Source organism: Crocodylus siamensis, chromosome 7 (genome assembly GCF_052110815.1).
Source record: "Crocodylus siamensis isolate JL-2025a chromosome 7, ASM5211081v1, whole genome shotgun sequence".
NCBI classification, from domain to species: domain Eukaryota; kingdom Metazoa; phylum Chordata; order Crocodylia; family Crocodylidae; genus Crocodylus; species Crocodylus siamensis.
In genome coordinates, this window is record NC_143401.1 from 60,521,432 (window position 1) to 60,549,334 (window position 27,903).

General features: G+C 43.2%; 1 protein-coding gene across 1 annotated transcript in view; it reads left to right on the forward strand.

Moving 5' to 3' along the window:
* Positions 1-27,903, forward strand: part of PCDH15 (protocadherin related 15) — a 1,613,120-nt gene that overhangs the window by 339,447 nt on the left and 1,245,770 nt on the right. The window contains exon 2 of the mRNA XM_090057186.1: positions 5,964-6,041. The gene's annotated coding sequence lies outside the window, so the exon portion shown is untranslated. The remainder of the gene's footprint in view (positions 1-5,963; positions 6,042-27,903) is intronic.

Consider the following 27,903-nt stretch of genomic DNA (forward strand, 5'->3'; position numbering starts at 1 on the left):
TGTACTGTATCAATTTTCATTACAAAAAAACAAACCAAAACAATCATATATAATATATATATATAAAAAAGTGTACTTGCAAGATATAAAGATAAAACAAAACAATTCATTGAGCTCAATCTTAACATTCTTTGATAATCTCATACATAAACTTTCTCAGATTCTCCATCTGTAAAAAGGAAAAAGAAATTGTCTTTTCCTACTAGCCACAAGAGTATTGAGAATGAATCCTTTTCTCAATGGGAAGTGCTCCACATATTACTGTTCATATGCTAATGCTAGCTAGACAAGTGTTTAAAATATAAATATGTTCTTCTGAAGAATCCTTTCTGAGAATTTTTTTAAGCTGACCATTATTTACTATTACTGAGATGAGAGGATTATATCAGGTATCGGGTCCCACCATGATAAGCATGTTACACACAGACACACTTCATAACAGAGTTCCTTTTTCAAAATATCATGAAGTCAGTCCAAGTAAATGTGGCACAGTCTTCTGATACTAGTGCTTACTTAAGGTTTTAGGTCATACGAGTAACTCCTTTAATTGTCATGCTTACTGCATCAAGCTGCAATATGGTGTGACATTCTTCCAAAACTCATGTTGGTGTTATGTACCAATCAAAACTTTTTACAACAGAAACAAGTATTTTGAAACTCTACCTATTCTAAATATTGTAGAACTCCTTCTCCTGAAAAGTTCCATGGATATAAATGAAACTGTAGTTCTAACATGCTAATTTTCTAGATTTTTTGGTGAGTTAAGAGAATGCAGTGCGTAATGACAGTCTTGCAGGTACTTATGATTCAGAACAGTACAAGAATTTGTAATTGTTGGGAAGAAGCCCCACTTACAAACTTTGTTTTTCATATACATGCTTAGTTTTCAGCATTACCCTTTCCACAAAAAACTGAAGGCCTTTGAAAACTAGTTTATAAAGTCAACGTTTTTCTTGTCATTCAAAAAAATCCAATTTACATATAGGGTATGTACAAGTGTTACATTTAGATTGACTTGACCAAGGTTAGGTTCATATAAACACTCCAGTGTATAAGTGTTTGAAGGGCTTAGGTTGCCCAAAGAAGCAATGTCCCTGATCTAAATGTAGTTCACCTTAGAGATGAACTAACTTTAGATCAATAAAGGATTAGCTTAATCTAGCAAGGGTTAACCCAACCTAGTGAATACCTGCATGGATTCACAGCACAGCCCTGGGGCTGAGAAAGCCCAGACACTTAGCCCCAGGGCTGTGCTGTTCTTACCCTCATCCAATCCCAAATGGGCTATTTTTAGCCATTTAACAACCTCCAACAGACCCAGCAGCACCCTCCACCCCCAGTCCACCAGTCCCATAAGTCTCTTCCCTCTCCCTGTGTTACTTATTTCCAGCTGCTCAGACTACTCCTTTAGGTGACTTAAATTAAGTTACCTATATATAAGCTGGGTATTACAAACACTTTGTTCGGATCCATAGATGGATGGCAGAATACATTCATTGATATGTGTGAATATGTTACTCTTCCCTTCCATGTCTGACTTAGAAGTGTATACTTGTCCTTTCAACCTTAAAACAAGAGCTGAGGGTTCAGTTGAAGCCTTGGAGTACAAGCAGCTTCAGAAGTTGCTAAATTTTTTTTGCATTTTTTTTTGTTCTGGTATTTGCCTAAAATAAATAGGGCTTTGATGGGCATTCTGAGTTCTGATTACTAGGTACGAAAGAAGTGTTGTTGTGTGTGTGATTTTTGCTTCTGCTGTTTTTTATTTTTTTGGGGGAGGGGTTTGAAGCAGAGGCAGGGACAGTAAAGAGGCAGGGAGTAGACAGTCGCAAGATAGCAGGAATAAATGAGATTTCCATACTTGCAGTATCAGCAATAGAGAGCATTGTCATCTCCTGCATGATGGCTGACAGCTGAGGATAGACTGTTACCTCTGCATGTAGTTTGGATTTACCACTAGCTCCTATACATTTTTGCTTTGTCAGGGATGAGGAAGTTATCAGCAAACCTGTTGTCTTTGGTGCGAACAGTAATGGTACACAAAAGGAGTGCAAATGTGAGGGTATCAAAACTACATCTCAGTTTTTATTACAGGAATTGAATGAAAGATAGCATTGTTAGTTTCAAACACCAGCTTCAACCTGGAAGATCTGGGTATATCTTCTAGGTTTTTTTCTTCACATGGCAATTTAGTCACTTTTCAAGCTCCTGTTTTCACAACTACGTAGGTACTACTAAAATTCCCCAGTATGTGCTATTCCACTTTTGCAGTGGAATATTTCCTATCCTGGTTGTCTGGGAGATGGCCTTTACAGTGTTTTGAAGCTTAGAATCTGCAGTCTAAAACAGTAGGCTGCTGGTTACTTTTTGGTCTATGTACCTTTAAGTGAGAGCAGAATTGGAATGACTTCTATTCATCTTCCTAACAGCATGGAGTAGCCTCAAATCAAGGACCTACTATTTTATGACTAATCACAACTACTAAACTAATATGAAAATGTCACAGTATAATTCAATTTTCTCTAGAATAGATGCTTTAAAATAAAACTTGCCTTAAACAGTTCCAAATATCATAATTATTCCAATTTATATTAAGCATATATTCCCCTTTTTACTTTTTCTATAACAAATATTATGAATAACAAATATTATGAAGAAACAACATGAGTCCACCTGGGTTCTATCTTACTAGAATTACCAATGCAAAACATGGAAAAGCCTAATTTAATCAACCCCTATTTATTGCCAAAATCTTAGAGGAGGTGGAATGAATGTTGTATGAGAAAACAGACTAAATCTTTTATGGTATCTTCCTAGCACTGGCAAATAGATGATGATACCAACTGAAGTCAACTGTGCTGTCTTTTAATTCATTAGTATTCATCAATTTCATTCTGATTTCTCATTACTAGGTGGTGAGGCACAATAATGCAAGATAATTTTCCTTTTGTTTTAAGTTTAGCTAATAAAAGATAGACTTCAGAAAGTTTTAAAGTCATAGAGTCAAAAGGTGCTGGGAAAAGATTGATAGTTAATTTGTAAGCAGTTTTCTTTGTAATATATCCTCCTTACAATCAGGATAAGCAACTGATTAGTGGTATTTTTTTGTACTTTTTTGGCATATAGTTTGTGGATTCATCTACAGAGTGTTATACTGTAGGGCTGTGTGAAGCTTTGGGTGATGATTCAGTTTGGAGGAGATTTGGCTGGATTTGGTGTCTGAATCTCTGAATCCAAATCAAATCAGGGGATTAATCTAAAGTTCCAAATCAATTCAAAACTCTCTGAATCTTGCAAAAAGATTCAGAGACCTTTGATGATTCAGGCAGTCCCCAGTGGCTGCAGCAGGGAGATGCAGCTGGACTCTGAGCTGGTAAGTACTAGGGGCAGATGAAGTGGGACTGGGGGAAGGGACCATGGGGGGACCCCTGCCAGTCCCCATCCCCTGCCTGCTTCCCTAGCCCACCCCCATGGCTGCCCCACATAACCCAACTCCCAGTATTTAAAGAAAAGCCCCAGTGCTCACCACGTGCTTCCGGGCAGGGTGATAATCCCTGCTGCCCCCCACTGCATGAGGGGTTTTTCCATGATCTCTCTGAACCCACTCACTCCCCCAGCCCCTCCATGGGTGCCCTGCCTGGGCCACCTCTGGCCCTTTAAGAAAAAAAAAATGGAGAAAAATCCTGGGACTCTCTGCTCCTGCAGCAGACTTAGGGCTTCAGGGGACTCATGCAGAGCCCCCCACGTCATGGGGCAGTGAGGGGCAGCAGGGATCAGCCCCCCCGCTAGTAGAAATGGTGAGTGTGGGACTTTTCTTTTTTTTTTTTTTAAGGGCCAGAGCTGGCCCAGGAGAGGCACCTATGGGGGGGGTGGGGGAGCAAGAGGGGAATAGGGGGCTCATGCAGAGCTCCCCGCATAGTGTGGGGCAGTGGGGGGGGGGGTAGCCAGGATCACCTAGCAGCACCCAGTGAGCCAGGACTTTTTTTTTTCAAAGAGCTGGGAGTTGGGGCAGGAAGGGCAGCCATCGCCAGCCTGGGTGGGATGGGCCTGGATGATTCAGAGAATCAGAGATTCAGCAGCAGCTAAATCTCTGAATCAGATTCAGGACAGTGATTTGAATCTCTGAATCAAATCATAGTCCCCTGAATTGGCCGAACCCAAAGCAAATACTAGCTGCTTCACCCAGGCCTACTATATTGTCCATTTCTCAGTAAAAGGAAAGGAGACTTTCCACAGGCTATTCAAAAACTTGTTCACACATACACACATTATGAGTTTATAGAAATCTTAAGACTATACCACATTTACTTAAAACTAAGAAAACCCTGAATTTAAGGCATTCCCCCAGTAATTAGATTCTGTACATGGAAAATTTATAAGTTTGTTACAATTTTCCATGTATAGAATCTAAGTATTTGGGTCAGCTTTAATTCCTCCTCCTAATCCCTGCTGGAGCGGGGAAGCAATTCCTTCCCCTCTGCAGGGGTTATGGGGATGAATTAAAGATAACCCTAATATTTTGGTTCTATACATGGTATGTAGATGTACACAGTTTGGGGATGAATTGCCCCTTGCTTGTACCTGCCCCCCTGCTATCCCTGTTGTGCCCTGTCCTGTCCCCTCCAGCCTCTGCTCCTCTTCCTATCCTTTCCCTATGCCAGCAGGTTCTGTCCATGATGCAGCCTGGGGCACAAAGCATGGCCCCAGGTCTGCCCCTGTAACAGCCACATGGGCTACATGCTGCTGCTGCTGTGGGGGCTGGGCTGGGGCCATGCTCAGTGCCTTAGGCTTCAATTGTGCATGGAGTGTGCCCGCATGAAGCAGGTGTAAGGGGGAAGGGAGAGAGGCAGTTGGGGTAGCAGAGGCTACATCTGAGGGATGGGGAAGGAGATGGGAGGGAGGGAGGCTAGGCAGCAGCTGCAGCTACAGTCCCAACCCCGGATAGGGGCTGGAGCTTGAGCCACAGCTGTTGCCTGCCTCTGCATTGCCCTCGTAAGTGATTCTAAAATGAGGGGCTTTTCCCCCCATTTTAAATGGAGGGGGATGGGGACCTACATCTTAGAATTAAGTAAATACATGTACATTAATCCAATATTTCATGTAAGTATTTGTGAAAGACCCTGATAGTATCTATGTTTGTATATGTTTGTGTGTCGTGTGCACAATTATTTTATGAATAAGTTGCCATTCCCCTTTTCAGCCTCTGGGTTTTTAATAGTTGTTTATGCCCATTAAATATTTAAAAACTAACTTCCATTTTCAACTGAGATGCCATATAACCTACACACACACAAAAAAATCTATTGAAAAAATATATAGATATTTTTAGTAATAAGATTCTCATATTATTTTAGCTCATAAAAAGATTGTGATACACTGATAATCTAGAATTTACCTACATATGTCTTATTTTTATGTCTGTGTGTTCTTAATACAGAAATCTCAGTGACTAACTTTAGTTGCCCTTGTGCCTATGGATGTAAAGAAATTAGTGACAGTGATACATTGGTGTATTTTTTATATCATACACAATTGGAAGTAACCATCTATCTGTACTACAGCACTAGTTAGTTTTATTGCTCTTATTTACTGTAAATGTTAACTGTGTCTCATAATAAAACATATTTTAAACTGTTATGTATGAGTTGACTTGGCTGTCCTTGCTTTCTTAGCACTTTAATCAAATGGCCTAAGAAAATATGCATGTAAGAATATTTTTCCTCTATTATTGAAATAGAAGCTGTTACCTTAAGTCTGGATGATGGGATACTTTCTGAAACATTAGTTATAAATCCAATCTGTGCCTTTCATGAAATGCTTGATTTATAAATGTAAGATTTACTTTTTCAAACTTGCTATAATTTATCTCAAATGTGGGAATGCTCTGAAAAAAATTAAATGTGTCCACATTGTGCACTTGAGGTAAAGACCTTGATGTAGTATTAACCAATAACACTATCTTCTAGGAAGATGGGGACATAATTCATCAGACAAGCTTGATGCAGTTGTCATTTTACTGGCTGACAGAAGGATTAACCGATAGGGTAAGTAGACCCCCTTCTATTTCCTAACTATGGCATGTTTTACAGAACTTTTTCCCCCCCATCTAGGTAATAAAAGTATTATTTAAGGATAGGTTTTTAGCTGGTTTACAGATATGGTTTTTAGAAAACCGTTAAACCTAGTTTAACTGATATGGGATGTAATGTGTATTGTCCAAAAAAGGAAGAGGCTGAAAAGTTTATAGAAGTTGGAGGTTTCCAGAGATGTAATGTGCCAGTTGTTTCAACACATACATTTACAACAAGCAGTTTTATCTAGGTTAGATTTATTATTCTTCATTGATTGCCTCATTCTGTTGGAGGGCATTTCTGGCAATAAAGTAGTAGACTTGTCACATTCATCATGATGCGTCAAGGATCTGTCAGGTCGATGGCTCTTTTTTAACTTTGCTGTTTCAGAAAAACGTAGCTGAGCATTATAGGCAGAAATTTGACATTTTCAAGATGAAAATCAATCTTCTTTTATGTGTTGTTTCTGAACCAAGGGTTTTCTGTGACTGCAGAAGGAATGGTTTCAAGTGTTTGGGGTACAATGAGGGCAAAAAAATGTAGATAACCCTTTGGCAGTTGTCCTGTGTACTGTAATCTGAACAATGGGAACAATGATATAATAGGAGCTCAAAGTTAAGACACATGAAACCTGAATCCTTGGCCTGCTTTTGTTTGAAAAACAGATAGAAAGGTGGTATACACTTCCTATTGAAGTAGCTTAGAGTTTCAAAAAATAAAATATCCCATGGCAAACTGCTAAAATATGCATTTCGAAGGAAAATGGTTTTATTGGGTGAAGTTGACTTTTAAGTTGAAAATGACTAATCTTTTGAAAAGTATGAAAAATCTTGAGTTCACCTGAATTTTATATATGTATATGAGAGAGAGATGTTATGCTGTAGGTTGGATGGAACCTCCTGGAGGCTAGTGAATGACATAGCTACTCTTTAGTCAGGGTGAATGTAAAAAAGCAGTGAGCTTTTAAAGATACTAATAGTGACCACTGTCTAAAGCAGGCAGCTGATCTCTTTGATTCAGCAATTTAACTGGAAATTGATTGTAAATGTGGGAGTGTGCAAATTGCTTTTGTACAACTTTGTACATGTGAAAGCAAAACAGAAGCAAAAAGAGAAGACAGAAGAAAGCCAATGACTGACAAAGAAGCACTTCTAGCATGACTTTGAGAGAAGGCTGAGAGCTTTTTTGGTGTTCTCAGCTGTGTTCATGGGAAGTTTGGGCAAATAAACAATGTTACATCAACAAAATACCGAATTCTAACATTAATTTGTCCTCTTAAAAGGAAACCCAGCAAAACTATCTTTCTGTAGTTAGGAGGCTCTTGAAGAAATATTTCAAAGTGAAAAAATAGGTATAAAAAACATTTTGAAAGTAGAATTATATTGAAATTATAAGCATACTACAATGGAAAATAATGGGAACTAGTTTTGTAACCTTAACTAGTGTAAATGTTACTCAGCAGCTTGTATAGTACATCTTATCAGCAGGGATCCAGGTTTTTTGTTTCCCATGGAAAAACAGACAAAACCTTGGATTTCCTGGTTTTATCAAAGAAAAAACAGATTTTTAGCAGATAAACCCATGGATTTCCCCCTATTTGCAAAAAGGGTGGGAAAGCCCAGCGCTGCCTGGAGGGGTAGGGGTAGGGGGAGATAGAGGGGGAAGGGTGGAGCCTGCAGCTGCAAAGCCTAGGTGAGGCTCACTTTCCTCCTGGAGCCTGTGAACTGGTAAGTGGGGCTTTCAGAGGGCTGGGAGGTTGCAGGGCAGGGCACTCCAGGCCTGAGCAGGGAGATGTGGAGCCAGCTGGGCAGTCCGGCCACAAGCAGGGGGATGTTGGGAAAATACATGGAGTGCCCGGCTGGCTCCACATCTGCCCACTCACAGCCAGAATGCCTGGTCAGGGGAAGGTGAAACTGAAGCAGCTGTATCAGCCCTTAAGAGAAGCTGCATGTGGAGGCGCCAGTTGGGAGTGGGGAGGTATGGAGCCAGCTGGGCACTCCCCTCAGTGTTGTTCACTTTAAGGGGGAAAGGGGGACCTGCACCCCCAGATCTGTGCAGGAGGCAGGCTGCCAGCTCAAGCTTCCACCCTGCTTCCCTCCTGTGGGGCTGCTGTAGCCCTGCAGGCAAGACCTGGTGCGGCTGGCAGCAGCGGGGCCATGCTAGGATCTCTTCACCACCTGCTGCCCCTCCTGTGCCTGCCACTGCTCTGCGTGGTGCAGCCCTGTGTGCATGAGGTGCATTGCTGGGGCATCACAGAGTGAGCAGCCACTAGGAGAGTCCCGCGTGGGTCCTCTGTCTCTAGGCATGCAGGGTTGCAGGGAGGGAAGCAGGGCAGGAAATCCATGCTGGCAGATCCCTGCCACCCTGCTCCCCTCCCCACAACCTGGCAAGGCTGGAGACAGAAGAGCTGTGTGGGGATCTCCTAGTGGCCTCTCGCTTTATGCTGCCCCAGCAATGTGGCTCCTACATGTGGAGCTGCACTGAAGGAAGTGGCACGGGGCTCCGCCACTCAGAACCGTGGCAGGTGCGGAAGGCACAGCAGGGCATGAGGAGATCCTGTTGCAGCCCCGCTGCTGCCAGCCACGCTGGGTCTTACCTGCGGGGCTACAGTGGCCCCACAGGAGGGAAGCACGGCAGAAGCTCGAGCACATGGCTTGCCCCCCACACAGCCCTTGGGGCTCTGGTCCCCCTTGCTCCCCAGGAGTGTGCATGGCTGCCAGGAGCCAGCCCTGCCCCTGCCCGAGTCATCAGCAGGCCTCAGCAGTGGGGGAGCTGGCTGTGTCTCCTGCTGCAGCTGCCTTCTGTGGGGGTAGGGAGCTGTGGACCTGTGGCCCTGGTCCCATAGCCCTGGCAGCTGGGGGCCTCCTCTGGCAGGGCAAGGGGTCTGGGGCTGTGGGTGAGGGGCAAGGGGCATGAGCAGGGCTGGGGGCTGTTGTGGGAGCAAAAAGGGGCACCAGCAGGGCTCGGGGGGGGGGCTGTGGGGGGTCTTTAATTTTACTCATGGATTTTTTGGTTTTTATCAGAGAATGTGCCATTTTTTATCAGAGAATTTGAATTTTTTATCACAGAAGACCAGGATCCTTGGTTATCAGGGATCATTATGATTATAATACTAAGTATTTAAATAATGGATTTCATTTTCATAGCTTTTCATTTTGATCAGTAAAATAAACTAATATTTTCAAGACAAACTAGAATATACCAACCCAAAATTGTGATTTTATTTTGTTAATGGCTGCCACAGTGCATGAAATACATAATTAGAGAAGGGATAATTTTGTATTTTTTAAGTTCTTCGCAATCAATTGTTTCAGATAGTATAAAATCAAAACCCCCATAAACACTTCATATAGTCTTCATATTTAAATAAGATGACATTTAAGTAGAGCCAATGGTTTCTTTTCACTAAAGTTAACAATAAAAAGAAGTTGGAGAAAATAGATACTAGCTATTTCCAGGCTGAGGACACCAAGATCAAGAAATCCATTCCAGTATAGACTCCATTAACACTGATTGCTTTCAGCTCATTAAGTTGTCATTGAAATGTTTTAAGCAAGTGTTGTTTTTTAAAAGCTACATTGGATAACTGAAGAAGAATTAAAAACCACCTAGATTTTTAAAAGCCTGTTTTCTGAGCCTCGAACAAAATGACGCTAACTTTATTTTGTAAATCTAGTCATGCAGAAAATTAGAAGACCAACTTCTTAACTCAGAATTTTATTTTTGTAAGCTTTAGAGTCAGTTTGACATCATCTTTTTTCAAAATACACCTTTTAGTTGATTTTAGGATAAACCAAGGTAAAAAAATGTTATCTCTTCAAATCTTTCTTTTCCCTTATTTAATCATGGATATAAATCTGATGGTTACATTCATATACATATAACAACTTTTTTTTCAGTAAGAACATACACAATTGTAAGTTTGACCTCTGTTTCACTCTAAGCAATGTGTAATAAAGACTATGATTCACATTGTATTTCCCCTTTGCCTTGCACTGGAAGAAACTTCTATGTGGTGCTTCTGAAACAAAAAATAAAACTTAATTTATACTTGAAGATTTTTCTGTTATGTCTGCTTATAGCATTCTTCACCAGATGCAGGGACCCAGTCCCCTCACTTCAAATAATTATAGCTTTAGTGTTAGGCAACATTCTTCAACCTTCTTGGTATTTTATGAGATAACTTTTGAAGAGATACTGAAAGGTAGATATATATCTAAATAATAACTTCCAGGATAGACTGAAAAGTCTTAAAACATTCCTCATCAATTTCTGTCCATCAAACTAAAGCAAATTCATTCAACCGTCCTCAATATTCATCTTTTCCTCCTGTTTCTTTAGAACAGATAACTTGCATATATGCCTTAACATATGCAGAGTTCCCTTTGATTTCCAAGGGCAGTAAGTAGCTATGAATGATTGTTTTGAGGCTCAATTCTGTGGTATATATACCTATTAAATTAACAATTTAATTAATTTAATTAATGCTTTTCCCTAGATTTAAGAGCTAGATGGATTTTATAGTTATTTATATCTCTTTGTCTTCCTTAATCTTTATATTTACTTGCATTGCCCATGACTCTAATAATTTATTTGTGGAGTCAAAGACAATCTAAAGATCTGCACATAAAGGATTGCAACTTGTGTCATACAACCTCTACCTAAATTGCTGCACAATAATTAGCAACTGTGTGAGAGGTTGCCATTTAAAAAAATGAGTTTACTTTGCAGATAAATAAATGGATAAACATACTCCATATCAGGGCCCAATTAAACTTAAGTGCTGAAAGATCATTTTAGCTTTTGTTTTGGTGAATTTGTTGCAATGTCCTGAACAATCACTATTAATTTCCTTCAAAATTATATGTAGTTTGAAAAATTGTGTTTGTCTTATATTAAACAACCCATATAACTCCTAAAAGTTTGACATTCTGAACACTAGTCTTAATTCTTTAATGTTCTTGTGGCATTGTGGAAAAAAGGAACGCTGGAATCAAAACGGGCAATTATATACTTTAAGATGAGACAGAATCAGAACTTATATCAATAAGGTATATTTTCAAATGCAACATTAGTTAATTTAGACTTAGGGACAAGAAAAAAATAGATCTTGTGAAAGAAACTCAGTGCTGAACTGGATTGAGAGGTGGTCTTAGTAGGTTATAATATTAGTTTTTTATACTCCAAATATTTGCCAAGCTGCCTAAGAAGTTCAACACCAGCACATTCAGTTTGTACTTTTAATATATTTATTGGAAGTAAAAAAGTGCTTAAAACTTCCTCCAGCTTCTCTACTATTAGCATTCTTCATTGCAGTACTAAAATTACTTATGTCAGAGTAGACTACAGAAGATTATGCAAAGCCTTTGCACTTACTGTCTCTAACTTCTCACTGACTTGCAGGCTGGTTTTAAAGACTGGCACACTGTTTCAGCCTGTACGTTGTTTTGCACCCCTGATCTGCACTTTGCACTTTTGATTTGCACTTTTACTAGAACTAAATGAAATGAAAATATAAATGTTTTGGTTTTTTGTAGGAGGAGGGCTGGATCTCTGTTCTTCAATTGCTTTTGGAAATAAATTCAGTAGAAATGGCATCTCCTGCAGCACATATAATATTTTAAGTGTGACTGCATTATTTATTTAAGTAGCACTCTAGAAAACTCTGCTGCTACATTGGAAGTTGTTAATGGCTACCAGCAAGTGTATATTTGATTGACTGAATGGAAATCACATATTTTTTACAGTTGGTGTTGTTTATCATTTATCAGTTGGTGTTGTCTATCATTTATCTAAGCTAAATGGAAACAGTAATTAAGCTTCTTTATGGAGACAACTGACAAACTAAGGCCACCACCAAAGTACTTGACAATTTGGGAAGGCCTGAGCAAAAGCAAATCTGGTAAGAAAAAGAAGCATTTCCCTGGGAACTGATTGCACATACAGTAATTAGGACACTGATTAATTTTACCTGTTTGTCTTTGTGGATGTCAAACCACAAAATTAGGAGAAAGCTGATCGAAACAATGGTTACCATAGTGTGATGGACTGTGGTTTTACTGTAATGTTTCTGTGTTAATAGTCTTCATATTATCATACTGTGATTCAGTTTACCGTATTAGCCTATACAAAAAGAGGGAAGAGTTAAGTGCCAGGGCTTGCTACATGAAGGATTATCCAAGATAAACCTTTAAGGATATGCAGCCTTGAATAACTTTGTTCATATCTACAAAGATGATATGAGACTTCCAAGAGATGTTTAGAAGAGATGAACATGACAGTGAAGGACCAGACTGGAGAAAAAGCAGTATGGCAGATCATGGCCAGAAGAGTCTGGGGACTGAGACAACTGTAGGAGCTTTGGGGAGCTGGAAAGACTAGAAAGGGAACAGATATCTTTGTGGATGCTTAGGACTCTGTGGGCTAGACTAGGGACAAGAGGGACTGCTTAACCATTGGAGAGGACAGAAAATGTCTGGGCAGTTGTAGACTACACGAGGGTTTAATTATCCCTAAATTGAAGTGGTGATTTTTTTAAAAACACTGCTTCAATTTAGGGCAAAGTAAACCCCCATTTTATGTATACCCATGTCAGAGCCGGATCCTTACCTGTCTCTCCAGTGGCAGGGGGCAGAGCGGTCCCTGGGCTGCCGGAAAGGTGGGGGTGCTGCTCTGCAGCAGTGGCGGCCTCCCCGGCACCCAGGTGGCACACGTCCACAAGCACCTGGCTTGGACAGTCCTGGGAGGCACTGCAGGCACAGAGGAAATCACCGGGCCCCTGCACAGCTCAGGCTGGCAGTCAAGCTCCAAGGTTGGCGGGGAGAAAGATCAGGCTCGCTGCTTTTTTTTTTTTTTCTTTTCCCCTTCTGTGGAACCTGCCTTCCTGGGCTGCTGCTGGGCTGCTTGAGCTGCACGGAGCCCAGTGCTTCTCTCTATGGCTGTAGGGTAGAAAACTAAAACTCTTCCATGGTGTTTTACTGTGCAGCATCCCAGAGTCATTTGCTGCATCCCAAAGTCATTTAAGGTGCACTGTGCTGCTGAATGTACTACAGCGGCTGGAATTAACACGCAATACACTGCCAAATGTGCAAACAGCAATGTCATTAAAGCAGTGTAAAAGGCATTTAGCCCCCTTTAAACCTGCAAAAAAGTGTTGCCTACAAACAGCCTGTGTGTCAAAATCAACAGGATCAGGAGTGAATCAGCCCTCTCATCTGCCCTCTGACTTTTCCCCAACAACACCTTTCCCAAAGAGACTATCTGTTAGACTAAGGGAAAAAAACTAGAATTTAAGACGTAGAAACCTTTCTTTCACTTCTTATTTCAGAATCCATTGTATGCCCTGAACGTCACACTTAAAAACGAGTGTAGTTAATCCACTTCATAGTTCTTTTCCAGTTTTTCAGTCCTATCCTATTACATGCAGGATATAAACTAAAAGTATCTTACCCATTGAAATTTTCCATTAAAAAGTTGAATAGAAACCATAACAATAGAACCCACACCTGCTATTTAGGAATAAAAGCTTCTTAGCTTTAATAGGGCCTTGTTACACAGTAATTCTGGGTGGCTTCTAGAACTCTTAACACCTGGATTTGTCTGCACTTGTTAAGCACTTGTTATACAGCTCAAAGTTCCACCACTCCAGGGCAGGATTCTCTCAGATCAATGTTATACAGCTTGTGTTTCATTAAAGTGCAGCCACTTCTTACAGATGGGTTGCCCAATTTGAAGTCCCTCAGTATCCCAGGATGTAGTGGTCCCTCTCACACCTCCTGTTCTGTGTAGACAACCTTTCCACCCTTGGACTCTATTGCCCAGGGTGCAGTTCTGGCACCAACCCAACACTCCCTCGTGCCCCCAGGGATGTGACCTTCCCACCCTGCAAGGGTGCAATTCCATGCAAAGAGTCAGCAGAGCACATGCTACCTGGCCAGGTAGAAAGCACAAACTTGTTGTCAGTTGACCTCCAACTCAGTTAGCCAGCCTGAGCCAAAGGATGCCCCCAGATCCTGTCAGGCAGGCATCTAACTGGACCTGTGGTGAGGTGCTGGACCTCATTGCATGGAAAGAGGATCATTACAACTACAATGAAGGGAATTAAAGGGATCCAGCAGAACCAAGCTGTTAATGAGACAATTGTGGTGCAGATGGTGGCACAGGGGCATCACCAGCACTGGCTCCGGGTCAGAACCAAATAATCTTCTTGAAATCCCTCTATGTGAGGGGCAGGGGCTCCAACAAGGTGCCTGGGCAGCCATAACCCTGATCCTTAATGAGTTTTTTTAAAGTCCTTGAGAGGGATCATGCTGTGGCTCCTTGCCACACAGTCCAGTGCACAGTCTCAGGGCTGATCCACTGTGACCAGCAAGAGGGGGAGAGCAGTGAGGCATCCTCATCTCAGAAACTGCCTGCTGCTCCCTAAGAAAGGTCTGAGGACCAGCTGTCCTCTAAGAACCTCTTCTGGAGCCCCATCACTGAGCCTGGAACCTCAGGAGAACCAGGAGATGGATCAGGAACAGGATGGTGGCAGCTTAGAGGACATGAACATCAAAAACACTGCAGGAAACCTCTCTGGTAAGTCAGGGCCTGGGTGAGGAAAACTGTGCCTTGTTTGACTGGTATTGTGTTTGGGAGCTTTCGAAAGTAGCAGGTGGAGGCTTGGGCTTTGGAGGGTTCATAGCTTGGGGTGTCCCTGGGTGCGAGCTTGAGGGTAGACATGCTGGACTACCTCGGCTACGTAGGTGCTGGGGTTGCAGATGAGGCTGATTGACTGTCCCTTCAATTGACCAGGAGTGTGAGGAAATTGTGCTATGCACAGTGCATAAGTGGTGTCACTCAATGGCATGCCCATGCATTCTATGGCCAGTCAGCCAGGGCCATTCAAAGGTTAATTATTTCATTCAAGGACCATTCTTATCCTTGACCACCATCCTCTAGCCATGGTCCCATGTGGCCCAGCCCTCCCACAGCAGATTCTGCCTGTGGGCTTTATGCTGGAGGCTCAAGCCACCAGCCTCCCCCATGGCTCCTGCCTCCTAGACTGGTCCATACTCTGAGACCTGGCCAGCCAGCCAGCCAGCCACCCTGCCACCCAGTGTGGCTGTGGGAGAATGTCTGTTAACCATGGGGGATTCTGGTTCTTTGCAATTGCTGGGGCTGCCTGCTGGCACAGAGCACAGGATTTGAGGGCTCTCTTGGATAGCCATGGCTCCCCTGCACTCCCTGGGGCTCAGGGGTGGATTAGGCAGCTACCACCCACCAGGATGGCAGTTGCCATATACCAGGCTGGGGGAGAAAAGGCTCAACCTTGCAATCTCTTCACTCCTTGGGGCTCAGATGGAATTGGGCAGTGACTGTCTACCCAAATGGGCTCAACTCTGGTGGGGAAAGGTGTCCCTGTTGGCTGTTCTGGATCAAGGAGCTGGAGGTAGGGGGGAAATGAAAAAAAACCATGACTGAAGTCCCTAGGCTGCTCCACTGAGCTGCTGAGGGTAGGAACACTCAATCTGGCCCCCAGCCTTGGTTCATCCCTTCCAACAGCCTCGTGTCCCCCTTCCAGAATGATACCTGCCCTGTGGCCCTATGACCTGTCTGGCTAGCCTCCACACCACCTGGAATGGCTGTGGAAAAATTTCAGTGAATTTTCCATCAGCCCCCAGCCCATCCAAGTGAGTAGTCATTCCCCAACTTCCCTCCTTCCCCACCCCTGCACCCTGGGAATCGGGGGAGAGGGTGGGGCTTTTCTCTCCCAGTCACTTGGTCCAGAAACAGCCAATGGAGGAACATTTCCCTGCCAGCACTGAGCCCATCCTAGTGGGCAGTAACTACCTGACCTTGCTCCCGAGCCCCAGGGAGTAGGAGAGAGCAGTAGCTGGTCTCAAAGAGCCCCCAAGGCCCAAATGGGATTTGGCAAAGCCCTGCACTTCATGGTAGCAAGCAGCCCCCTCAGTTTCAATGAATCATAGTTATTTGTGGTTCATTGAAATTTTTCCACGGCTGCTCTAGGCAGCATGGCAGCTGGCTTGCCAGGTTCCAGGGCAGGGACCAGTCCTAGAGGCAGGGCCATGGGGGTTGTGGGGTAGAATAAGGCTAAGGACCAGATCTGGGTCTCCCACTACAGGCCGTTCAATGGGACTTTTGCATTTCCCCTGCCCTCAGCACTCCAGTTTAGGAATGACTAGAGTGGGACACCTTTCCCCTCCAGTTCTGAGTCCATCCAGGTGAGTAATCTCTGCCGCCTTCTCCCCCGCAACAAGCTCCAGAGAATGTGGGAAGAGCTGGGGCTGGCCCCAGGGAGCCCCTAAACCTGGCTGGACTCTAGTAGTCTCTGTAATATAGGTAGGGAAAAGAAGGTTTGGGGTCAGATTGGGTCCCCATAAGCTGGGAATTCCTTCTTGGGGCAGGTGCAGGGGCAGTAGCTCCCCAAAAGGCACTTTTCCTCACCACTCACACTTCCCAGGGAGCATGACCAGCACTCCCCAAATCCCAATTTATCATAACATGAGACCTTCTTTAATTTACTTCCTCTTAATTCTTTTAAAATTATTTTTGTCTTACTATTTTTTATTTTATCCTTCAGTGGCTGACTTCATTTCACCATTATTGCTTCATACCCATTTTCTTTCTACCCCAAATTTCATTACCCACCCTCATCCCATTTACTTTCCACCTCCCAGTTTTATATTCCTGACCCTCTTATCCACACCTCCCCCACTCAAAGCTTGTCCTGCCTCTACTCACCCTCAAGTGGCAATTTGCAGCTGTAGCTCCTAGTCAGGTCCCTGTACACCAGCCCTCTTGTGATAAGTTACAGCTTTGCAGGTTGGGGACAGTCATAGAAGGTTTTTAGCCATAAGGTATGACTGCTTAAAACTCAAGCTAGCACTAACACCTGTCAACATTTATTTAGTTGGAAATAACACATGAACAAGGCCCATAGTGAAGAAAGTATTACTGTTCTTATTAATTTATATAAGAACTCAGCTAATCATATTCATTTTCTCTTGTATTGTTTTTTCTCTTAGTGTTGCATGATTTACATTTATAACTTTATTCATCTGGTTTATTTTCTTGTGTTGCTCATTGCCACATTATCAGAATACTTTATATCAACAGTATTGCCAACTACACCATGCCAAAAACAATGAGACGAACTCTTAAAAAATCAAGAAATTAGCTCGTAAATCATGAGATGCTATTTTTGAAGTGTGTGTATGTGTGGGGGTAGCATTTGTGAAAGTGTGGGTATGTGATGGGGGTTTTGAGCCTGGGGATCGGGGGTCCCAGCATGTCCTAGCAGGATGTAGGGTGCTTTGGGTCAGGAGTGAGGGGCGTCATCAGGGCTTGGGGAGCTGTGGCTTGCACAGAAACACAGACACACAATGACAGACAGACAGCACTCAGCTGGTAAGTGCAAGGGACAGAGCAGGGGAAGGGGTAGGGGGGAGATTGAGACCCCCATCATGAAAGAGTGGGACAGGAGCAGGGCTTGGTGTGAATGGGGCCCCAGGGCCAGGTTGGGTTGTTCAAAGGAGTGTGTGTTGGGCGAAGGCACAGTACCCCCCAGTTGCGCACACCGCCAAAGGAGGCGTAGGAGGCATGTGTCTGCCATAGGGCAGAGATGGGCTGCCTGCTCCAGGCTGGGGCTCTGCAACCTGCTGCCTGTGCCCTGGGAGCTCAGCCACATAACATCACTGTCACCTGCCGGGTAGGCAGAGGATGTGGGACGCACTGGCCACACAGCATGTCTCCTTCCCCCCAATGGCAGGAAGAAACCTGGTGTTGCACAGCTGAACTCCTGAGCCAAAAACAGCAGGGTGCAGAGCCCCAGCCTGCAATGGGCAGCCTGCCTCTGCCCTGCAGGAGGCAAAGACCCCCCATGCCTTCCCCAGGAATGCATGCTGCTGTGGGGAGCCATGCCCCCTATGTCTCTGGATGGCTCACCCCGGGCCCTGGTTCCCATTTGCCTCTGCCCCACTCCTTTCCTCATGGTGGGGGCCTCGATCCCGCCCCACGCCCCACACACACTCCTTCCCTCTCTACCTGCCACTTCCCCTTCCCCTTCCCCTTCACAGACTTACCAGCTGGGAAAATGTGAAATTCGAAGGTTTGATCAGGAGATCATGAGTCTGAGTTATTTTGACTTATAAATCCTGTCTCACAATGTTCTCATGACAGTTGGCATTACTGTATCAATACCACTGAAAACTAATTTATAAAACCATAACTTTTTTTTTGGTTTTGAATTCAGCAACAAAACATATGAATTACCTAAGACATAAAATCCATATTTAAGTGATCTTCATCTAAATACATGTTGGTACTAGTTTGGTAGAAAAGTTCAATCTTCTCCTGGTTTTAATTTGGTTTTCTAAGAAAGGAAATAGTAAAAGAAACTTGAACTTTCTCCCTGGGCTTGGCTGATACACCCGTTCCTTAGTGTCCTCCACTCCTTTTCTTTGTTATATCCAGGTAGGCAATAAAATACTTGATAAGCAAGCCAGCAGGTCTACTTACCACTTTGCCAGCAGGTCTAATGCCTGGTATAACAGGGTGGAGTGTAAAAGGTAAATATTGCCAGCCTCTTACATTTTCCTTTTTACTTAATTGCTCAAAAGAATTCACTTTTGCAATGATAGTATCAAATTCTTCTTTATGGAATAATTTCATAGTCATTCAGCTGCCTAGGTTTCCAAAGCTGGAAACATCTGTTTCTACCAGTCATGAATTGATATGAAGATGCAATGTCTATTGTATCATCCTTGATTCTAATTGAGTTGTTTGCCTATGGCATGTTCTCAGCACAAATTTCACTGGGGCTATAAAATGCAAAAACAATGTGCTTCAATAAGAGCAGTTTTGTTGTAATGTTGTGTTGAGTTTTCACAAATGAAAATACTTAGCATTGTTGTGCAAAATCAAGTAAACTGTTTAAATAAATAAATAAATAGAACATTTTATATTTGAGAACAATAAGGGATACCATCATTAGGGTTTTTTAGTAAGTGAACATTTGTATTTTGTTTTGCTTTAGTATGGGTGTCCTTTACCAAGTGTAATATTAACTTCTGTAAGGGGGAGATGAGAGGAACAGAAACTATAGCCATATTAGCTAAATGACTGTTTGGCATCTTATGGACAGACATTCATAGTATCTACTAGAAATGCGGAATTTGGTTTGTCATTGTGGTCTGTGCTGTCTCTGCCCAGTGGTACCTCAGCTTTATCTGCTTCACCTGGGTCTTGCCAGCTCTTAGCAGAGGAGATTTTGCCAGCTAGAAGAATCATTCCCTTGTCCAGGCATGCACTCAGAAAAGATGGATCCTCCCTTCTGGAAAAGAGACCTGCTCATATGTTCAAGTGCTCTGAGATTGTAATAAACACCAACAAATATAAAATATAAAAAAGTGTTTATTATAAGAAATCAGGAACCATATATTGAGTTACAGACAGAGGTATAGGAATAAACAAACAAAAACCTTCAGAAAAATAATTTTACCTTATCCCTGCATCTTAGCCTTAAGTTTAAAAAATGTGCTTTCCATTCTCTTCAAGCCAAAGTTGTCTTCCAGACTGTTAACTTGCCTTGCCCAGCTAATGGGGGACTAAAGTACCTTATGCCCAGGAAAATTCAGACAAACTCTGCCTCCCATGGCCAGGCTTAAGTACTTGTCTTTATCTGGCCAATTCCATTATCCTATAAAAATCTGGAAGATCAAATATGGTGCATATAACCTCCTGTCCTGCTAAAGTAAATGCCTTCGACCAGTCAGGCATCTTTACTGATCCATTTATGACTGGAGGAATATTTATGTCCCTTTAGACATAAAGATTATTACTCCAAGCTTCTAGTTCCATCAAATACAATTTGGATAGAAGATTATTTCCCTTCAAAAGCAATTTCCCTGCCTGGGCCAGGGCTTAGCCCCTCACCTCAGAACCCAATCTTCATAGCTATTAAAATGTAAATTTTCAGTGTTTACTTCTCCCAACCATTTGGGCTTTGATTCTCTAGGTGTGAATAGTTCTTGTCCTTCCTGAAGTCTCATCTGCCCTCTCACTATCATACAAGGAAGCAGAATGACATCCATATCAAGCATCCTAACTCAGCAAATATACAAACTGCAAAACTAGGCATAGCTTATTTTTAGCTTTCTTTAGGCACCATTCAGGGAAACATGCAAGACATTCCACAAACACTACAAAATAATGTATACTGGACTGAATAGAACTTGGAGAAGAGATGCAAGAGAACAGATGAGCTGCCAGCACAGGAATGTGCAGACCGAGAAAGATAATAATGAACAGAGTAGTGACATTAAGAAATTAGTTGATAACAGAGTTTTGCCTGGTGTATGGACTTCCTTTTTGCTTTTGAGTTGTCCAAGGGGACCTTTTAAGTGTATTAAATTGTACATATACCAGTGGGAGTAGGAACTTGCTAGGTAGTTCTTGACTACTTAAATGTCCCTTAAGAATGGGAGATGCAATTTCATGTTTCTAAATCTCATAGAATCATAGAAGTAGGGTCAGAAGGGACCTTGTAGGCCTTCAAGTCCAACCCCCTGCCTGGGCAGGAGAAAAAAACTGGACTCAAATGATTCCAGCAAGGTAGGCATCAAGCCTCCTCTTAAAGGCCCCCAGGGTAGGAGCCAGCACCATTTCCCTTGGAAGTTGGTTCCAGATCCTACCTGCCTTGACTGTGAAGTAGTTCTTACAGATGTCTAATCTAAACCTACTCTCCAACAACTTTTGGCTGTTATTCCTTGTTATGCCAGGGGGCGCTAGGGGAAACAGCGTCTCTCCCAAACCCTTCTGGTCCCCACTAGTGAGTTTATAGATGGTCACCAGGTCCCCCCTCAGCCTTCTCTTGTGAGGGCTGAACAGGTTCAGGTCTTTCATTGTAGGGTCTGCCCTGTTGTCCCCGGATCATCCAGGTGGCCCGCCTCTGGACCTTCTCAATGTTGTCCACATTCCTCCTCAAGTGGGGTGCGCAGAACTGGACATAGTACTCCAGCTGTGGCCTGACCAGAGTTGCATAGAGGGGGAGGATCACCTCCTTGGCCCTACTTGGGATGCACCTGTGGATGCACGACAAGGTCCGGTTAGCCCTGCCAACCGTGACCTCGCATTGTCGGCCCATGTTCATCTTGGAGTCAGTAATGACGCCAAGATCCCTTTGTGCCTCCTTGCTCTCAAGAAGGGAGTTTCCCATCTTATAAGTGTGCTGCTGATTACTACTGCCCAAGTGCAGCACACTGCACTTGTCAGTATTGAAACGCATCCTGTTTTTGTTTGCCTGCCCCGTAACCTATCCAGGTCTTGCTGCAGTCTTTCCCTCCCTACTAGCATGCTCACCTCACCCCAAATTTTGGTATCATCAGCAAATGTAAACAGGTTGCTTTTCACCCCATTGTCCACATCACTGATAAAGAAATTGAAGAGTGCAGGCCCAAGGACCGAGCCCTGGGGGACTCCGCTGCCCACTTCTCCCCAGGTTGAATATGACCCATCCACAACCACCCTCTGAGTACAACCCTTCAGCCAGTCTGCAATCCATCTAACTGTGTAGGCATCAATGCCACAGTTGCCCAATTTTTTTTTAATGAGGATGGGGTGGGAGATGTTGTCAAAGGCCTTGCTGAGGTCCAGAAAGACTACATCCATGGCGACACCTGCTTCCAATGCTTTTGTGACCTGATCATAAAAGGCAATCAAGTTGGTCTGACATGACCTGTCCCTAATGAAACCGTGCTGGTTGCCCTTGAGCATCATCTCTGAGGCCGGCCCATTGCAGATGTGCTCCACAATGATCTTCTCAAAGAGTTTTCCTAGGATTGAGGTAAGACTGATGGACCTATAGTTGCCCAGGTCCTCCCTCCTACCTTTTTTAAAGATGGGGACCACGTTGACTATCTTCCAATCATCTGGCACCTGGCCGGAGTACCATGAGCACTCATAAAGCCATGCCAAGGGCCCTGCAATAACCCCTGCTAGCTCCCTCAACACCCTGGGGTGGAGAGCATCTGGACCTGCTGATTTGAACATGTCCAGCCCCTCCAAAAGCTCTCTAACCCGGTCCTCCCCAACCTGAGGTCTGGAGGCGTTCCCCTTGAGTTCATGTTGCATCACAGTGGGGATGTCCCGGTCCCTGCACAAGAAAATGGAGGTGAAAAATTGGTTAAAGAATTCTGCTTTCTCCTCTGGTGCAACCACCAGATTGCCCAGAGGATCTTGCAGGGGCCCCACATTTCCCGGTGCTTTCTTTATCTTCCCTCTATATTTGAAAAAGGACTTTTTATTATCTTTGATTTTGGATGCAAGTCCTAGCTCTATGTCCACCTTAGCTTTCCTGACAGCCCCCCTACAGGCCCAAGCAGAGGAGTTATATTCCTCTTTGGAGATAGCATCCCTCTTCCACCAGTTGTACGCCGCCTTTTTGGCAATCAGGCATTCCCGTACACCCTTGGTAAGCCAGGGGGGCTTTTGGGCACTCTTGCCCCCCTTGCTTTTTGGTGAGATGGTCACCCCCTGGGTCCTGAGTATTGTCTCCTTAAGGAACGACCGCTCATCTTGGGCACTGAGCTCCCTTGCTCTTGAGATCCCCAGCGCCTCTCCCACTATTCTCAACTCATTGAAGTTGGCCCTCTTGAAGTCTAGGGCTACCGCTTTGCTGCAGGCCCTTGACACCCTGCGCTGGATGGTGAATTCCAGCAAGCAATGATCGCTATCACCCAGGTGGTCGAGGACCTGGAGGCCCCTTACCAGGTTGTCTCCTGTGGCCAGGACCAGGTCCAACAGGGCATTTCCTCTGGTGGAACTGTGCACCTCCTGAATTAAGTGGAGGTCCTGTATCTCAGCCAGTAACCTCCTGGAACGGTTGGACCTGGCTGACTGTTCCTCCCAGATGTCCGGGTAATTTAAATCGCCCGTGACAACTACATCCTTGGCCTTAAGTGCCTCTATGAATCTATGAATTAAACGGACCACACTTGTGAGACATCGTTAGTAGAAACCCGGAATTTGTGAAAGGAGAGAATAGAAAATAGGGAATAAAGTAATATTTCTTTATTTTGCATGTTTTTGAGTTTTTAAAAAAATCACTACTCCTTCTTACTTTAACAGTACAATGATTCTTTAATTTCTTCTGTCTTAGAATTTTTTTTTCATTGGACATTTTGCAGTGGTCTTGTAACCATTATATACAAAAATGGTGAGAACTTCATATTTCTGTTTTATCTTACAAATTCTTCCTAACCTGCATTGGCTGATAGATAGAATCAGACTCAAAGATTTGGTTACTTATTTATGGAAAGTGTTGCATTGTATTGTATCCAATGTGATTATATTTGTATGGGATTTTGTGGCTATGATTCAGATGTGATGAGTGTCAGGCAAAAAAGGAACATCTTTAGACTGACTATCTGGCTATATCAATTTTATGTTTAACAGGACATCATTTAGTGTTTACAAGTGAATTAAGATGTATACATACTCTTGCAACATCTGACTAATATTTTTTATAACACCATACGTTTTATATATAGCATTCTTTAAAAGGATCTGGGGCAATGCTTTCTCTTAAGAAGAGATTTAGAACTTGTAAGTGAAAAATACATATTTCAGTCATGAACAGGACAATGATGGAGATATGAGTTTTGTTGTGATTGTGACTGTCTGTATATTCATATGAATAGATCACTTGGTGTTTTAGTGTTTGCTAAATTTGGCAGTCATTGAAATCCTAAATTGTAAAATACTACATCTGCTAGAAGGGAAGAATGTGCATATGAAATATTTTAGAAATAATATTACTATTATAACAGATACATATTGGATAACCAGGTGACTGGCCCAGACTCTGCTAAGCAGAGTAAAACACCTCAGGACTCAACATCAGAAAATTTGGTTAGAGTGGCAAAAATTTTTCTCAGCTGTCTAATGGAAAGACGCTTTTATATAGATTAAAAGCAACCATGAGGCTTATGTTTCCTGTTATATGCAGTGAATTACAGAGGCCTTCTCAAATTATTACATTAAGATGAATGGCTTCTTTCAAAGTGATTTAAAAGCTGATAATCAGAGGTTTTGTTACAACTTTTTAGTTGTTTTATTTTCTGGATATTACATTTATTTAAGTATACTGAAATATCGTATTTTTCATTATCCTATGCAAATCGGGATAAGCATTTTTAAAGATTTTATTCAGCTTTTACTAATCAGAGGTCACTTTCGTAATATAAACAAAGTTATAGGAATAGTTTAGACTTTTTCTCTTATTTATTTTGGTACTGTATTTTAGAATTGCAATGAATCTTGGGGTCATTCATTTAATTTTTTTAATCTATGCTAGATTTCATTCTTGTTATGCATAACTAGTTTTCAGTGGGCATGTCTCTGCATGCACAGTTGCTGCGTAGTAACCTAAATTACAGCACAATAACCTAAAATTACTGTTTACTGCAGATGTGAGTCTTCACATGCACGCCTGTGTCACGGGACCACTATATAAGGATGTGGCCTGTGACATCCTGATGACATACACCTGTGTGTGGTTCTCAGGAATGCTTTGGCCTCGGCCCATTAGACTCTGATTTCCTCCCAATTCTCGCCTGCAATGACTTGATAGAGTGTTCTTCCAGGAGGTGGTGTTCATTTTGTGAGTCTTGCCATGGTGCCGGGGCACTCCAAGTGGGGCTCTATCCTTCCCTTTCACCCCAGCCATACACCAACCAGTTTTTACTATGGTGACAGGTATAAATCTGAACATCTATGGGAGAGTCAACTTGGCTGCTTTCTCTCTAAGGCTACTTGCCATTTCCTGTTAGGTTAATTACCTCTGATGTGGGAAACTAGGTTTAAACTGTCCACAAACTCAGCCTTAGGTTTGTTTTCATGATCTGCTCATTTGCATGAGTAGTATTTCTTTTTTCTCTTTGTTTTCACTCTCTAGCTGTATGGCAGGGCCTTCTCCACTCATCTTGATAGGAGAAAAAAACACCCAAAACAAACTCCGGGTTTCTACTAACGATGTCTCACAACTGTGGTCTGTTTAATTCATAGATTCATAGATTGTAGAGTCAGAAGGGACCCCGAAGGATCATCGTGTCCAACCCCCTGCCCCAGGCAGGAAAAGGACCGAGGTCAGATGACCCCAGCCAGATGCCTATCTAACCTCCTCTTGAAGACCTTCAAGTTAAGTGATAGTACCACCTCCCTTAGCAGCCCGTTTCAGATTCTGGCAACCCTTACTGTGAAAATATTCTTCTTAATGTTTAACTTGAATCTACCCTCCACTAGTTTGTACTTCCTTTCACAGTGGTACCTGCCAATAGCACTTAGCTAAGTTCAGCGTCAAAATAAACTTAGCTTACCCCACTCTTTTTAATAACTTTCTTACCTGCAGTATGGGAAAGACATCAAAATGGGCTATGGCATTTAATTTCCTGAAGTCAACACACAACTTTAATGACCCATCTGGCTTAGTAACTGCTATAATAGGGCTGTGCCATGGGCTCTGGGACTCCTGAATGATGCCTTGTTCCAACATCTTAGTGACCTCTACCCGAATTTTCCTCTTAGCGCAAACTGGGACATCACTAAGAACATCCTGGAATTGACTCACCCAATACCTTAATTGGCCTTGTTGCTGATCATCCAGCATAGGCCTCACAGTGACCTCTACGCCCTCTGAACTGAGACCCCCTCCTTCATACGAGTCCTTGCCAAATGTGTCCTCTTCTAGGTCTGGTCAACAGGCTCTCCTGTTCCCGCCACTCCTTTAGCAGGTTAATATGATATATCTGTTTTTCCTTTTTATACCCAGGTCTAAAAACATCATAGTCTACAAGTACAACTTGTACTATTTCAAATGGGTCATGCTAACAAGTAAGGAACATACTTGTGGTATCTGGGAGCAGGGCTAGTACCTTCTAGCCTATTTGAAATTCCCTCAGCTGGGTTCTTTTATCATATCTGTCTTTCTGAATCTCCTGAGCTTATCTTAAATGGTCCCACAACATCTTGCCTGCTAACTGTAGGTGATGTCTTAACTCTTTCACGTATTCTGCTGCGTTCGGGCCTCCTTGTACTGCCTCATCCCAACCTTCCTGCACCAGGTCTAGCAAGCCCCTCAAGTGATTACCGTACACAAGCTTGAATGGGTAAAACCCCAAAGATGGTTGAGGAGCTTCCCTCACAGCAAATGGGGGGAATCATTAGATCCCATTTACAAGGTTCCATTTGAACGCAGTGGTGCAAGGTATTTTTCAAAGTCCCGTTAAACCACTCTATCAGGCCATTAGTTTGTAGATGATAAATGGTCATACTCTGATCTGGTCCGGACCTGCAAAGAGCAAACCAGGAAAGCCAAGGCTGTGACGGAACTCCAGCTAGCTACAAATATTAAGGACAATAAAAAGTCCTTTTTTGGATATGTGGGGAGCTGGAGGAAAAGCAAGGGCAACATTGATCTCCTGCTAAACCAGATGGGGACAACTGACAACCAATGCCCAGGAAAAAGCAAACTTACTAAATGGGTATTTGCATCAGTTTTTCACCAGTCCCATGGGACGCCCCTGCCCACTGCAGGACAGAGAGGCCCAGGTGAGGGAGATTCCTTACCTTCCATCAAAGCTGACCTCGTGAAGGAACACCTTGACTGGCTGGATACCTTCAAGTCAGCTGGCCCTGATGGTTTATACCCAAGGGTACTCAAAGAGCTGGCAAGTATCATAGCTCACCCCCTGGCATGGATCTTTGAGAACTCCTAGTGCTTTGGTGAAGGGCCCAAAAATGGGAAAAAGGTCAATGTATGCCTATCTTCAAAAAAGGAAGGAAAGCATATCTGGCAAACTACAGACCCATCAGCCTGACTTCTATCTTGGGGAAGGTCTTGGAAAATATTGTCAAAGAGGCCATCCTATACAGGCAATATCCTGAGGGATACCCAGCATGGGTTTGTTGTGGGTAGGTCTTGCTTGACCAATCTCATGTCCTTTTACGACCAGCTGACCTATCACCTGGACAAGAGGGAAGAGATTGATGTTGTATCTTGACTTTTAAAAAAGCTTTCGATCTGGTATCCCATGATCACCTCTTGGCAAAACTGGCTAAATGTGGCCTCAACCTCACCATGATCTGCTGGCTGGGGAATTGGCTCCGTGACAGGACCCAGAGGGTGGTGATTGATGGAAGTCAATCATTATGGTGCGCAGTGACCAGTGGGGTCTCTCAAGGCTCTGTCTTAGGGCCTTTACTTTTTAACATCTTCATCTATGATGTAGACATTGGTGTCAGAAGCAGGCTGGCCAAGTTCTCTGACAACAGCAAACTTTGGGGTAAAGCATCCACACCTGAGGACAGGAGGCTGATCCAGGCAGATCTTGAAAGGCTCATGAAATGAACCTGATAGTGTTTAACACTGAAAAATGCAAGGTTTTCCACCTTGGGAGGAAACACCTGCAGCATGTTTATAGGCTCAGCAGTGCTACTACGCTGGTTAGCACTACAGATGAAAGGGACTTGGGGGGTCATGACTGTCCACAAGATGAGCATGAGCCTTTAATGTGATGCTGTGGCTAGTAAAGCAAGCAAAATGCTGGCTCGCATCCATAGATGCTTCTCAAGCAAATCTTGAAACGTCATTCTCCCATTGTATTTGGCCTCAGTGAGGGTGCAGCTGGAGTACTGTGTCCAGTTTTGGGCTCCACAATTCAAAAAGGATGTGGAGAAGCTTGAGACAGTGCAGAGGAGAGCCATGCATATGATCAGAGGTCAGGATAACAGACCTTATGACAAGCGGCTGAGAACCATGGGACTCTTCAGTCTGGAA